The 13,965-nt window shown below is 44.1% G+C and overlaps 1 protein-coding gene across 1 annotated transcript in view; it reads right to left on the reverse strand.

Annotated features, from left to right (window-relative positions):
* LOC306981836 (beta-1,3-galactosyltransferase 1-like) overlaps positions 1–13,965 on the reverse strand; it is a 75,102-nt gene that overhangs the window by 28,639 nt on the left and 32,498 nt on the right. Inside the window, exon 3 of the mRNA XM_079581561.1 lies at positions 13,147–13,195. The gene's annotated coding sequence lies outside the window, so the exon portion shown is untranslated. The remainder of the gene's footprint in view (positions 1–13,146; positions 13,196–13,965) is intronic.

Below are 13,965 nucleotides of genomic sequence, written 5' to 3' on the forward strand. Positions count from 1 at the left end.
CTCCACGTGTCTGTGTAGGTTTCCTCCGGGTACTGCGGCTTCCCTTACCACTAGAAACATGTATGGGGGATGACGGATGGAAACTAAACCAAGGCTACAATCCGGTGTGGTATGTATGTCCATTAACATGCACTGTCCCAACCAAATAAAACAATAAATCCCCTCTGCTGGAGAGTAAGAAGCTGGTATTCCTCTGCTGGTATTCTTAATGCTGTAACAAGCCAAATCATCACCTCATTCTACATATTTTATCAGTGAAAAAGCCAATTCCCAGTCTCCCCCAGTGACTGCCCTCAATCGCTCGGTACATGTCCAGCGCCCCGGAGGACGTGCGTGTTATCAGGTCCGCCTTTATCTCCGCTGTTGCACACTTTTAATTAAAGCACATTGGCGCAGTCAGCAGAGGAGGTAATAGGTGAGAGCAGTGGACGTATGTGTTTCCACTGAAGGTCAAATATCACATGAGAACAAAAAGTTTCATTCATTTCACTGCCAATGTCGCTCTCACGTTAACACCGTCTTAGCGGGCTTTAGCTGCTGCGCTCTTTGATACGGGCAGTCCTTGAGGTTGCCGCCAGCGTAGGGTCCCATGGTTACCCACGGCAACCCACTACAGCAAATCAGCCACAGACGGGAATGAAGCGAGCTGACTTAACGGTTCTGTGTGTATAAAAGGTGCAGTGGCTGTGTGTTGCTTTGTACAACGCTCCCACCTGGTGCTGTAGACCTGCCCACGCAATCGCATCACGCTGCTATTAACAATCCGCAACCCCAGGTCGCTATGCAAGGCCTTCCTCCGACTGACCTCTTCATCAAAGCTCACACAAACAAAGGACTAAGTCTGCATGCACAAAGGAGTGACCTCATTTCATCTGTTTACGCTTACATCAGTCCAACAAGTGTCCAAAACTACCCAGGTGAAAAACTGAAATGAGTCTTTCCACAGCGTACGATAACTGTTAAACAATTAAAATGAATATAAAACGTCCATCTTTTTTTTATCATTGTGCTCTCTCCTCGCCACCTGCCTCTTGACGGTGTGAAAAGCTCGGCGTTTATTTGTATGTGCTAAACGTTTACTGTCCATTTGCGATAATGTGAGAGATTATGACGGTTTAAAATGGCTCACACCTGGCAGAGTGAAAAGCAGCAGCAGTTAGCACCTCTGCTCATCACGCTGGGAGCTTGTCACTATGCAGCAGCGCGGTGCATCATGGGCAAAGTTTGCACAACGCGACGAGGCTGCTCTTTTTTGTACCGTATCCTTGTAGCCTTGCCACGGCGATGAGAGGCGAGTCCCATCCTTCTGACAGCTCAATGGAAGGGAGTAGAAAGGGAAGTTGAACCCTTTATTAAGTTCAAATTCAAAAAACTTTTCGAGGTGACTTCATAGTGACAACGCTCCAATTTAATGTTGTTCGAGGTGACTTCATCGTGGCAATGGTCCCAGGACAATGGCCATTTAATCACAGAAATTGATGCAGAAAAAATTGATGCAGATTTATTAATTTATTTTGCGCCTGCAGCTATTTTACATTCACCAAGTTCCCTGGTCCCACCGGCTGAAGGGCTGGGGGAGATGTCATACTGACCTAACCTGCCAAAGCCAGAGTGACATGTCCTCTGCAGCTCATATCAATCTGACAAGGCTCTCGCTGAAAACAACCCGATGAGCATTTCCAGGAGGATTTCTTTGAGCTTGGATGAAAGACAAGTTAGTCTAAGAAGTGGCATTTAGAGCTTTAACTACAGACTAGGAAAAGGAGATGGAGAGGCTGTTGGTTTTGGCTATTGGGGACATTTACTGGGAATGGGCGGAGGAGAGAACCCATTAACTTTGAACGAAATATTTGCACCTCACCTTCAAATTCAGCTTCAGTACCATTGGCAAAGAGTGGAGCAGCACAAGTGACTTTTCGTTACTGCAGCTGATCAAACAGAAACAGTACTGAAACTGTCACCAAATGAAATATGTGTTCAGATAGTTCGATTTGATGCCTCCTCAGTCTTGAGATAAGCGCCAAAGAATAGTCGAAATAACTGATAAAATCATACGTAATTCCATTCTCACATGTCCGTGTTCAATTCCCGCTGGCTCTAAATGTGGAAAGATAAGTTTGAGCCTGACAGTGTGATTTATATAGAGGCCATCCATCATTGGAAACGAACGGCGTATTATCGTCTTCTCCTTAGAACAAGGTAAAGGTCTGTAATCTCTCCGTCCTCTCCATTGGTGTCAAGTGTTGCCTCGTCTCTGCTGCACACTCTCCCTCATCAGTGTCACCTGCTCGACACCTCGCCGCTCCGCCTGCCTCCTGGACCATCTCTGTGGACAAGCAGTGAGTAATGAGAGCGGAGAGTGTGTGCCAGAGCTGTTTGCGCTCTAATCCCTGCCCATAATGCCCTTCAATGGAGGGCCAGGGGTCATAAATAAACAAGGAGGGGCAGAGGGAGGGGGCAGGACTGTAAATTGTCCCTGGAGCTGAGAGTGAGGATGAGTGAGAGGGAGGGCACGGATGTACAACTCAAATCCTGGACTCGCACCTGTGACTCCACTTGGAAAGCAAACTGAGGACTGTCAAAGTTAAAGTTTTACACTCACGATTAACTGATTACTCATGGATGATCACAAATTGAAGACTTGTCTCGAACTCTAACTCCAACAATAAAGACTTGAGGTTAACAGATTCACTTGGACTCAGTTCAGATAAGTAAATTTAGGAAACAGATTTTCACTATTGATAACTCACTAAACACTCTTCACTGCACCGAGCCGCCATTTAAACACAAAACCTTGAACACAATCCAGAGTTTGCTCAGCTCCGGAAACCTTCTCCTTTTGTCAGAGCACTCATTTCACTCTTTCAAACACAGCTTATTCAATGCACACATTATGCCCAAAGGTATTACACAATACAATTGTAGTTTCACATGAAAATTAAATGAATTTATGCTTCATTGTTTTGTGTTGTTCAATCTCGGTTTTGACAACAATGAGCACTGCTCTGCTTTGTGAATTAGGTCCTACTTTAGAGGGCAGCGTTTGAATAAATCTGTCATGAATAGTGTCCCATCACAAAAAAGTCTGACTAGTTGTTTAAAACATTTACTGCAATTCAACTAAAAAAAAAGGTAAATGGTAGAACGCTCTCAGTGTGCTTGATTGAATAAATGAATCATCCACTCATTCAAACTCACACTATAGAAACTGAAAGCAAAATATCGAGGATCAAGTACGTACAGAAAGGGTGAAATAATGAGTATATCCAAGAAAATCCAGGTGTCCGCAGCCACTAGGCCAGGCTTGTTTGGTAACCTTAAGAAACATAATCTTTAACTTAACAGCATGTCCAGTCCACAATAGGAACCTCCCCTGATCTTCAGGTGTACAGTGTTGTGTAGCTGCTGGTGGTGATTTGCCGCAAGGTCGAGGTTGTGTTGTTTGCCGGGCAGGAGGAAGGGAATCGGTGGGCGTGAGAGGCGGAGGGAGGACCTGTCATTGTCTCCGCGGGGGGCCCTCGGGACGGCAGCCCTTGTTGAGTCCTTGAACTGCTTTTTTTTTTTTTTTTAAAGCAGCTCCAAGAAAAGCTTCTCCGGCAGCAGGTTTGACAAAGTGCAGAGTGCAGTGTTATGAATGAGACGCTGTGTGCTCCTGTGCGATTAGAGCTTGAGCTTTTGTACAGGGGGCAGATATAATGTGACATGGGAGAATGATTGGGGGATGACCCGAGTATCTATTCATCTGTGTCTCCGTGAAGAATTAGCAAACGCCGCAGTGACTTGGCTGTGATAAGACAAGGGCATGCTTCATTCAGACACACGGAGGAGGTACAAGTGTGGCCAAATAATCTCCACAGAATCACACGCTCAAAAACTATGAACAACCATTTAGCAATGCTAAAGTGAGAGCTGAAAGACTGCCACTGTGATCTCAAAAACTTGTTCACAGCAGCTTTGAGCCATGTCCTTCAAAGATTTTTTCAATAAATATGGGTAAAGTGTCATATATTGACACTTGCTTCATCTTCTGCTTCTAGCTGTAACAGGAGCATTAATCATACAGCACTTCCTCCACCCCGGGCACTTCCTGAACCTTTTGCTCATGACCCAGAGCTCAAGACCATGGGATGAAAATTATTTTCTTTCCAAATTTAGTTTAAATGAAAGACTCCACACCTCCTTCTCTACAGCAGGAGTACCATAGAAAGGTACTTCTGCATTGAAATTATCCCGTGAATGGCTTTTACATAATGTACCACCAACACAGAGCACTTAGCATTGTGCACTTCAAATGAGCAGAAACGCTACACAGAACGGCCCTCCCACGAATTGAGACAAGTACGGCGTGTGCCTGGATGCTCGCGGCCATGAAGTTCACATAGACATTTCTCTCATTAGAAGGAACCAAATAGAAAAGAACATGTTTAAACCAAGCAAAAACTCTCTCAACTAACCGTTGTGCACTTTCATTATCATCCTTTACCTTGAAGTCAGGACACGCTCTTCCACGAGCTGCTCTGCTTTGCCTCTGCACATTTCTCTGCTCTTTAAAACCTGAATGAAAAATGACCTCGTTGATGAAAGCGGACATGATAAATTGCAATTGAAAAGTTGTCTTTTTGAATTTATATACTTCTAATTTTGCTGCATCCGAGGCGCATTGTGCCGTTAACCCCCACGCGCTGAAGTGGAGCACTGGCGTTGCATAAAAGCGCGTCGTCAGTGCGGAGGGAGGGCTATTCATCTGTGCAGTCTTTGGCTTTATCAAAGTTGTGCATGGTTAAGAGTAGGCAATCGCTCATTCAATGCACAAAAGACTACAGCACTGAACGACGCAGGAAGCTGAGCAGTCCACGTCAAACTGGCCTGTGCGCAGAGATACAGGCTGTGAATAAACACCTCCGGGAAAAAGAAAACAGCGGGGCAGAGGAGAGCAGAGGGAGAGTGGCTCAAGCACAAGTGCTAACCTTGTCTTGTGTTTTCAAGCCAGATGCAGAAACCAGCTACACTATTTTTTATTCACCAGGCACAAATCATCAAGCTTAACATCCAGGGAGTCTTCGGAATTTAAGTTAAGAGACTTTATTATTTTCATAGTTCTTCATGTTCAACTGTCACGTCTGGAGCTTATCCCCAGATCCTGAGCTTGGTTTATGAGTCAGGAGCCCCGAGCAAGAGGGTTTAACCTATTGTGCATGGTTTTAGGTGGTGGAGACTGGAGCACCCAAAGGAAACCCACCTAGATGGAGATGAACATGCGAACTGCTGCATCACCTTAAGGAGGCAATAGCAGCATACAATGAGCTGTGTGGGATTCTCACAGCTCACTCCCCAATCTCTTACTTTTCGCTTTCTCTTTCTTGGCCCAATGTCATCCCCTGCATCAAAATTGGACAACTTTAAGGTATTCTATCAATGTCTATGTTTGCAAAGGATACACTAAGAAAATCATGTGCTACAAAGTGAAAATGTCTGCAATCTGTGCTTATTTTCCCTTCTACCAACCCCCTTTTCACTGGACTGATATTGTGAGTGCCGTGTTGGTAGCTCTATCCGCCTCTTCACGTTGGCTGTGAGTATTTGGTACAGAGGAGAGGAAACAGCAGGTACCAAGCAGCATTTGCCGGCACTTCTCACCTTGATAGAATGTCATCAGCAGTCAGCCTCACACATCACATGTGCATTAGGCCCTGGCAGCCCGTCTTTACGTGCACCGCGGCCAGAGCTCCGGCGCCCGAGAGCGCGCCCTGAAGGCAGCACGCTTCATATGAACTCACAAAACACCGGTACAGGATCTGACACAGCTCCTCATTTCTCTGCTCTGTGGGAGGGAGAACAGCTCAGGTGAGGCCTCTGGGCACATTTTTTAGCTCTATATCAAAATATCTCACTTCAAAGCAGCAATAATCACTGCAAATGCCATCGACAAACAGAAATGACCAGCCGCTACAGAACTATAAACATTAGAGATTCAGAAGCCATGACGTCAGAGAAGAGCAACAATGGACAAACTACAATTACCAGAGAGCGCGCATCTCTGCCAAGGCACTTATCATACCCAGCAATAATGAAGACAAACTGCCCAGACCGGGAAGCAAACAAGACCTTCTAGAGCTTGGGTTAATGCTTATGCTGCATCTATGCATGAAAAACGAGTTCTGTTGAGCTTTGTCTTTGTGGGTCTTGACTTAGATTTCACTTGTTCCAGGACTAGTTTCAAATACATTGTTTATTTGTCAATGGACAGTTGAACTTGACTTGATCTCGCTGACAGTTTTCTTTCCCTGCTCGCTGCTTCATTTACTACAATGCTCAGTCAAATAAGGCCAGACAGTTGCTAACAGCATGGACAAGTGTATACCAGGAGCTCGTTCTGGGCCTTCTGAGATACAGCACTGATTATACTGAACACATTGTCATTCCTAACGTCTCCCAGTACTGAGCAGGTGAGAGCGGATTGACTGGCGCTAATAGACTCCTCACGAGGAAGTGTCAGAGCAGTGTGAAATTAGCGCCGGGTGAAAAGTGCGGAAACACTTGAGTGATTCCCAAACAAAAGCGCCTCACGACCTTCGCTTTAGATGAAACCTCCATTTGTCAGTGCCGCTCGAGAGGATGTGCATTTTCACCGGGCAAAACAGACGCTCTGGTATAGTATACGACTGAGCGGCAAGGATCGAAGGCCAGGGTAAACAGTATTTACAGCTTCTCCAGCGCAAATTAACCTCTGATGAAGTAGAGAGCTGCATTTTGACCTCTGTGGAGAGAGAGAGCGGACCCCTTCACGCGGGCCTGGCGCTGGCTAAAAGCACAGGCTATAAAAGGTTGTGGAGGACGCTCACGAAGGCTCACTAAGTGCAGACTCATTGACTGGGCTTATTGATGTCCGTGAAGACAGCAATTAATTTGTTTAGCCTGCTCCGAGCTCTTTAGATATAGAGCTAATTCTTCTCCAAAACCAACTAACTCCATAACACAATCCAGGACATCTTAATTCACTGATCTGACGCGACATCCCGCTTTATGAGCCTTCTCAGTTCAGTTCTAGAGTGTAAAATAGTGTTTTCCCCGCACCAGACGGGGCAGAAGGGGCTGACTGTGCTTTCTGGAGCATTCAACCTATTACAAAATACATTTGCAGACATTCATCTTCAACCACAAAAACATCCAGCACAGGCTTTAGGGTGAAATGCTCTCAATATTCAAAAGCAAACAGGGCTGGTTTGTTGCAATATCTAATCTACTGCCTTTATTTAGCCTAACACGGGCGGAGTAATTGCATGGTGGTCCCTCTACTGTCCATTGGATACATATCGGCCCATGTTCATTGCTTAATGAGAGCACAGCAGGTCAGTGTGAGAGCGACAGCTGACTCTACAGAATCTGCATTTACCGCGTGACCCGGGACTGCTCCGCCTCAGATATGATTTGTAATCTTGTTCATCAGCAGGAATACAGCGGGGCAGGTGAGCTCCCGGGACGTCGCTCTGATTCACCCATGAAGACAAATAACTTGGCCTCGTGTTAATCGCCCTTTGGTCCATTCGCCGCTGATCGGAACGGAATCTCCTGACGGGACACACACACTCACACGCTGACTGAGGCGGTTGTTATTAGATGCTGCTCCCCAACACAAACACTACAGTGGTTTCACTTAACCTGACAAGTCTAATCGTGGGAGAACGGCCTTCCGCGCTGTTATGTTTGGAAAAGCTTATAAAAGACTCACTTCATTGATTTGGAGACTCTCTGAGAGCTTGGGCGGTTGTTGTTCCTGACGCCATAATCGCAAATGGGCCTTTTGAAATGGAGTAATGCCAAACAATAGCAGCCAGAGAGAGCGAGTCAACTGTACAATGAGCTTTAATGATTTTATCGTCACCGCTGATTGTCTGGCCTGAGTGAGATAGCGGCGGAGCAGCTGCGGCTCAATGATCGGCACCAAACGAGTACTGATGGGATTCATGGCTCTGTAATAGGAGCCCGATCTTTGGGATTTGTTTATTTAAAGAGTTGTTCAATAGACGGACTCATTTCAAAGATGTTTCTGTAGACACAAGCCTAGTTTGTAAGCCCTGGTTTGGAGAAGTTCCCAAAAACTCGGTGCCACAATTACAGATGCCTATACCAAGTTTTTAAGTGAAATAAAAATGTGTTTTGTGCTTCAGGATATTGTAAAAGCAGGCAGGGACAAAATACAATATGTGCACGATTACAAAGCCTTTTTATTGATCGCGAATCAGCACCTGGATGTTGTTTAAATTATTACAACAGTAACACTGCACAAAAGATTTAAACTTGTGAAAAACTGTGATGTTAGGAATGCGTGAGATTGGATCAAAACAACTTGCGCTCCCGCTTTTATTGTTAGTAAAAGAATAAGTAAATCAGGTATAGGGCCTGAAAAGAAAATAAGCTGACTCTTAGATTTGTAAATGAGTACTAGTACTTAAAGCACTACTAAGTAACTTGTTTATCTTAATAAATCCTTTTCTAGTCCCTCTGGGGGACTTAATACAAGTGTTAATGGGATGTTTGGGGGTCTTTCATCCACAATTGCAACTTCACTGCCTCCCGGTCGAAGGAGCAATATACAGAAATAGAATCACGAAGAAGAAGCTAACAGGCTAACAGGCATTCCATTGTGTAATTGGACGTACAATATCCCTCTCTCCCCGTGTCTTTTCTGTCAGCGTAGTATTTACTCTCACAGACAATTGAGTAAAAAAAAAGAAAAAATGCAACATGCTACAACACCTGCAGTGGCGCTTATGGCCTCTGAGAGTTACTTAGTGCTGCTTTAATTAATCTAAGAGTGTGCCAAGGAGAGAACAGGGCAAAAGCTTGTCTTATGAAAGATGCTCAAATGACCTGGTTCAGTCAAAGCTCACGTCGGAACAAAACATGTCTTTCAGTGGAAATACAATAAACCCTGCACCTCTGTGACATGAGCATCGACTCTTAATGTTGAGTTCAGTCCGATCATCCAAGTGCATTCCCCCTGAGATGGCGCACCAGTTTACGCTCCTAACGACCAGCGATAATTCAATTGGGATTGATCGGCGAAATGGACTAATGAGATCCACCCTGGCGTTAATCAGAGAGGCTTTTCCTGCTTCTGTGTACGGCTTTGTGCGGGCCGTATCTCCCGCGCACGTCCCATTACTCAGGGCGATTGGCCGAGGCGCCGATGGCGGTGGTCTCCTGCCTGTTACGCTGAGCCTCTCTCCTCCTCACAAGGACAGGCAGGAGATGTATGACTGCCGCTCTAATGTATTCATAGGGAAAAGATGGAGAAATTGGTCTTCAGACATGATAAAGCGCGGGACGAGGTGCGTTTGATTAATTATGATGAAGTTATGCAAATACGTCCCGCAGCTGGATCGTGTGCCGTTCAATCACACAGTCCATGAGTGAAGACTACACCGGACCACTAATGAATCCATCCATTATGGCAATTACAGTTATAGTCCGCCATTATACACCAAAGGAGACTCTTTACCACATTGTTCCCACAGTTCAGGGCAATTATTTTGCTTTACTCACACAGTTTCCAATCAGCTCTGCACTTTAAGACTGGAAATCTTACACACATGAGCAATAAATCATTTTTACTGGGCTGTAAGACAAGAAGATAAGAAAACATGGTAGACAATGACAACTGCAGACCAATAGAGGCTCTGATTTAGATTGTAGGTTGGTGGGAGCTCTATTCAAATAGCATTTTATTTTCCACAGTGAAACAACAGCCCTTTAAGTTTTTGTCTTAGTGCTTATAGTTTTAGTTACACTTTAGTTATTTCTGCATGTGATAGCTTTAGTCGAGTTTACTGTTACGTTATTGTTATTAATACAAGGTCTGTGTGGATTTTTGAAGTTCCCTCTGCGGCTGTTGTCATGCTAAATAAATTGAACTGAATACTTAAAGAGCAGTGAGAATGGCACTTCAAATCAAGGTAACTGCTGTAAGTGCTATATGCGTTCTTCTTTGCGGTGCATCTTAAGGAGCTTTTTCCAGATCTTATTTTGTAGTAACCTTCAGTTTAGAAAGAACTCAATGGCTTATGCAACAGTAAAAACAACTTTGTATCAATGCCAACAAAAGCAACTTGGAAACTTGCGAGAAAATGAGTGTGAAGGAAGGCCTGCAGTTGAATCGGACACAATGTACCATTAACAATCAGATATTTTCATCTACCAATAAAACTGCAAATTGAAATAGGATAAAAAGTGAAGCTTTCAATGTCAGTGAATGAAAGAGCCCAGTATCGTTCACATTCAAGTCTGTGCTTTTTCGCAAATGAGAAAGTCCATGCAACAGGAATAAACATGTTTGAATCAAATTAATTTAGAGTTGCTGTACAGGTGGGGAATCCAGGTGCCATCTGCTTTGAATACTTAATCAATGTTGTCAGCAAATATTACATTTTTGATTGGAGTAATAACTGTCCAGTAGTATCTGTGTTCAAGTATGTAATAAAACAGAGCACTTTGACTGCAAAAACTGAAAAAGCTAAAAGTCTAAGGCTAAAACTAAATTAAAATGACTTGTCTGAATGAACACGGATCCATAGCCTGTAGTTCTACACCTACTAAAGTGAATTACCATAGGCCCACATTTTACTTAACTATGCAAATAGGAAAGACACAGGCTCCGACCCTGAACACTGTAATCTCAGGGCTGATTAAATATTCAAGCGGTCCAGATCGAGTCGAGTTACCGAATGAAAATGAGAGAAAGGAGCTACACAATGTCCTCACTTTAAGATATTTGCTCATTTTCATAGAGCGCCCCCTAGAGAGGCAGTCCAAGAGCGATGGCAGTAGTTCAAAGCGAATACGGCTGCTTTCCTCCCTCAGGCTGCCTCTGTGTTCTCCGAGTCCTCTATCCTGAGGTCACCAAGAGCCACACGCGCCTTTTGCATTCACAAACCAACTCGTGTGGCTCCCCAAAATCCAGCCACCTCTTTGTGCTTTGTGATTAGATACAGCTTTGAAACCCAATCTTATTTTCTTTCAACAAGGGACAGCAACAAAAAGAGTACTCGCCACCGCAGAGGGGCTTTCATCCACGCCGCTTCATCCTGGATTTCAATTAAGACCACAATTTAAAAAGCATTTTGTTTTCATTGGTGAGTTCAGCCAAAGCAGTGGAGGCTTATTTAGTGGAGAAAATACAATGTGTCTTGCTGTGATTCTGTAAAGAAGCTGTTTATGGATAGAGAATGCTAATTTTATGCAGATTAGTAATGCGATTCGTTTAGTAATTTAGCGTGGCGAGCGGTGATTAGGCGTGTGGGAGAGCGTCACACACATTGAGCGTTAAAGGCAGCGGTATGGGCCTGTCCGTGACCTTTAAGCCTGATCCTCTGCCTGTGGCGCTGGAGGAAGTGCCCATGAAGCTGATTTGAACTTTCGCCGGAGCGTCTGACATATGTATGCTAACAGTGTGTGTCCCCGCAGGCCATCGCGCACCAGCCGTTCCCCACAGCACAGGCATGGCACAGGCTTAGCTTCTTATTGAGAGATGCTCTGCCTGATTGGCTTTACCAAGAGGAGCATATGTGCGCTGCATATGCGGAGTGTAATGAGCTCAATGTATTCTGCTGTAGTACAAGGCGGATGTGTGCGTCTGAAATAACGCTATGTCACAGCGTGGAACTAATCCAATCAAAAACAGAGCTCAAAGCCTTCATCAGAATCATCACAATAAACTGCTGCTTTTTAGACGCGCTGAGAGCGGCCTGATTCATTCGGAATAGATCGTAGCAGTATTTGACCCTGCTCTAAAAACATTATGCAAAATCTGCTTCAAACACATCTGCTGAAATGCATCAACTTTTATATATATAAAGTGAATATTGCACTGTATGAAGTGGTTTAAGAGACAAGAGACTATTCCTATTCATCCATAGCTAAGGCCTTTTTTCTGATTTCGGTCTATTTGAAACTGTTTTTAGTAGGGATGCACCGGTACCACTTTTTCTCAAACCAAAACGAGTACAAGGCATTTTCTTGAACATACTTTTTGAAGTGTAAAGACAGTTTATAGACAGATTTTCTCCCAGCAGATTGGTTAGTAATTAGCTACTTTACTCATTTACATTTCCTTGAGTAAAGTAGGCTTCCCTTTTAAGAGTTATATTGGAATTGAACATATGCCATCATGGACAGAACAGTCCATGTTCGAGATGGCTATTTATTACTACTCCTAATTGGCCTCTTTTTGCTTTACTACAACTCTGTGGAGTTTCCCGTATGTATGTTTTTTAGACTAGAGCAACTTAGCAAGTAGCCTCAATATGCTCAATATGTGCATGCTGTATCTCTGTATTTTGCATTTCCGTTAAGTTTTATAGATGAATTAAGCCCATAAGCATAAAGCGGCTTAAGAATCGCAGTTAGGCTCTGATTTAGGAAGTGTAGTCTGTAATAAAGTCAGCTCTATGTGGAATATTTCCAGGTTGTTGCTCTTTGCTTTTTGGTGTGAGGACCACATTAGTACAAGCGCGCGGTATCGGTGCATCCCCAGTTTTTAGACCAGCATATATGGTGATACAGGAAGGTCAAATAATTGATGACATAGAAAATTGGAGAACTACTGGGACTCTAGTCAGAAGAAAGCAGCTGATGCACTTCACCTCAACTGCAATTATCCATTGTTTCCAACTATTCTGAGAACACGTTGTATAACATCTTTATTGCTCCAGTCAACTCTCCAGACATGTGCTTTTAGAGCTCGACAAGTGCTCGCTCACTGTAGATACCACGAGCTTGCCTTTTTCAGTCAATAAAAACATCTGCGCTTGTTTGATGCCATCATTTCAAATAAATATAAGTGCTCCGCAGGTTTGAAAAGAGAGTCTTGAAGGGCTGAGATGCGCAGTGGTTTGGCTCAATAATTCATCTGCTAATTCCCTTTGAAGGCAAAGGGAATGTCGGATTGTAAAAGGCCTGCCGCGGCGATGAAGCCAGCACCTCATTAAACTCTGTTGCAGCCGTGTGCTTAAACAATAAGGTCCATTCAGGGCTTTGTGCTGCGTATTTGTATTGCTTGTGACATGTAAAGGCAACTTTTGAATTCATGGAAAACGGGCGGCTCCACTGAGTGACAAACAGGCATAATGTTAGGACAATGCAGCGTACCTGGCTCTCATCTGAGGCGATACGCTCTCCCCCTCAGCTCACAGCGCTCCTATGAAAGAAAATAAAAGCCAGTGAGAAGAGCGATAGCAAGAGACAGACATCAAAGACTTTAAATAAACACGCTTTGTGAATGTGTAAAAGTACAGTTTACAGAGGAATAAATGCATTTTAATTGGGAGCAGGGTTGGACTCATTCTGTCAAACGCAAAAGGCAACAGCCGAAGAGCAGAGGAGGCTGCTTTTTCCCATGGCCAACTGCGAACTGGACTTAAATGTGTCTTGACACGGACCGTGCGGCGTGTTTTAAGGCTAATCACACAAAAGCTCATCTGTATTCCGCGCGCACGCCTCGGCCTCCTGACGAACGCAACAAACTATTGACGGCTGGGGCTTTCATGAGAACATTGGAAAAGCACTTGTGCTGAGAAAAAGGTCAGATGAAATCCTCTCCAATCTAATTGAGCCTCCCCGCACACACTTTGATTAATAAACTACTTACAATGGCTTTCTGCTGCTTTAATGTTGCAAAAATGGACAGAAATCCCAATGAAACACTAATATTAGACCTTTTCGTGAGGATTTGGCTCTTCAAGTTTTAAGCACCATACATCTCAGTGCTCTTTCTATCATCCCAGTTGTGTAGTTGAATAGTATTTCATCAAGTGGACAGACCCTCAGCCCCAATCTCTAACATAAAAGTCACATGATGAAGCTTTTATGTTTGGATATATAACAGTCCCCTTAGAAAGGCACCACTGTCCTATTCAAGGTGAAGCCCCTGTCACAGCTGCTGTCCCGCCGCGTGTCGATAATTGACGT

This window comes from Gobius niger (genome assembly GCF_951799975.1).
Source record: "Gobius niger genome assembly, chromosome: 23".
NCBI lineage: Eukaryota > Metazoa > Chordata > Actinopteri > Gobiiformes > Gobiidae > Gobius > Gobius niger.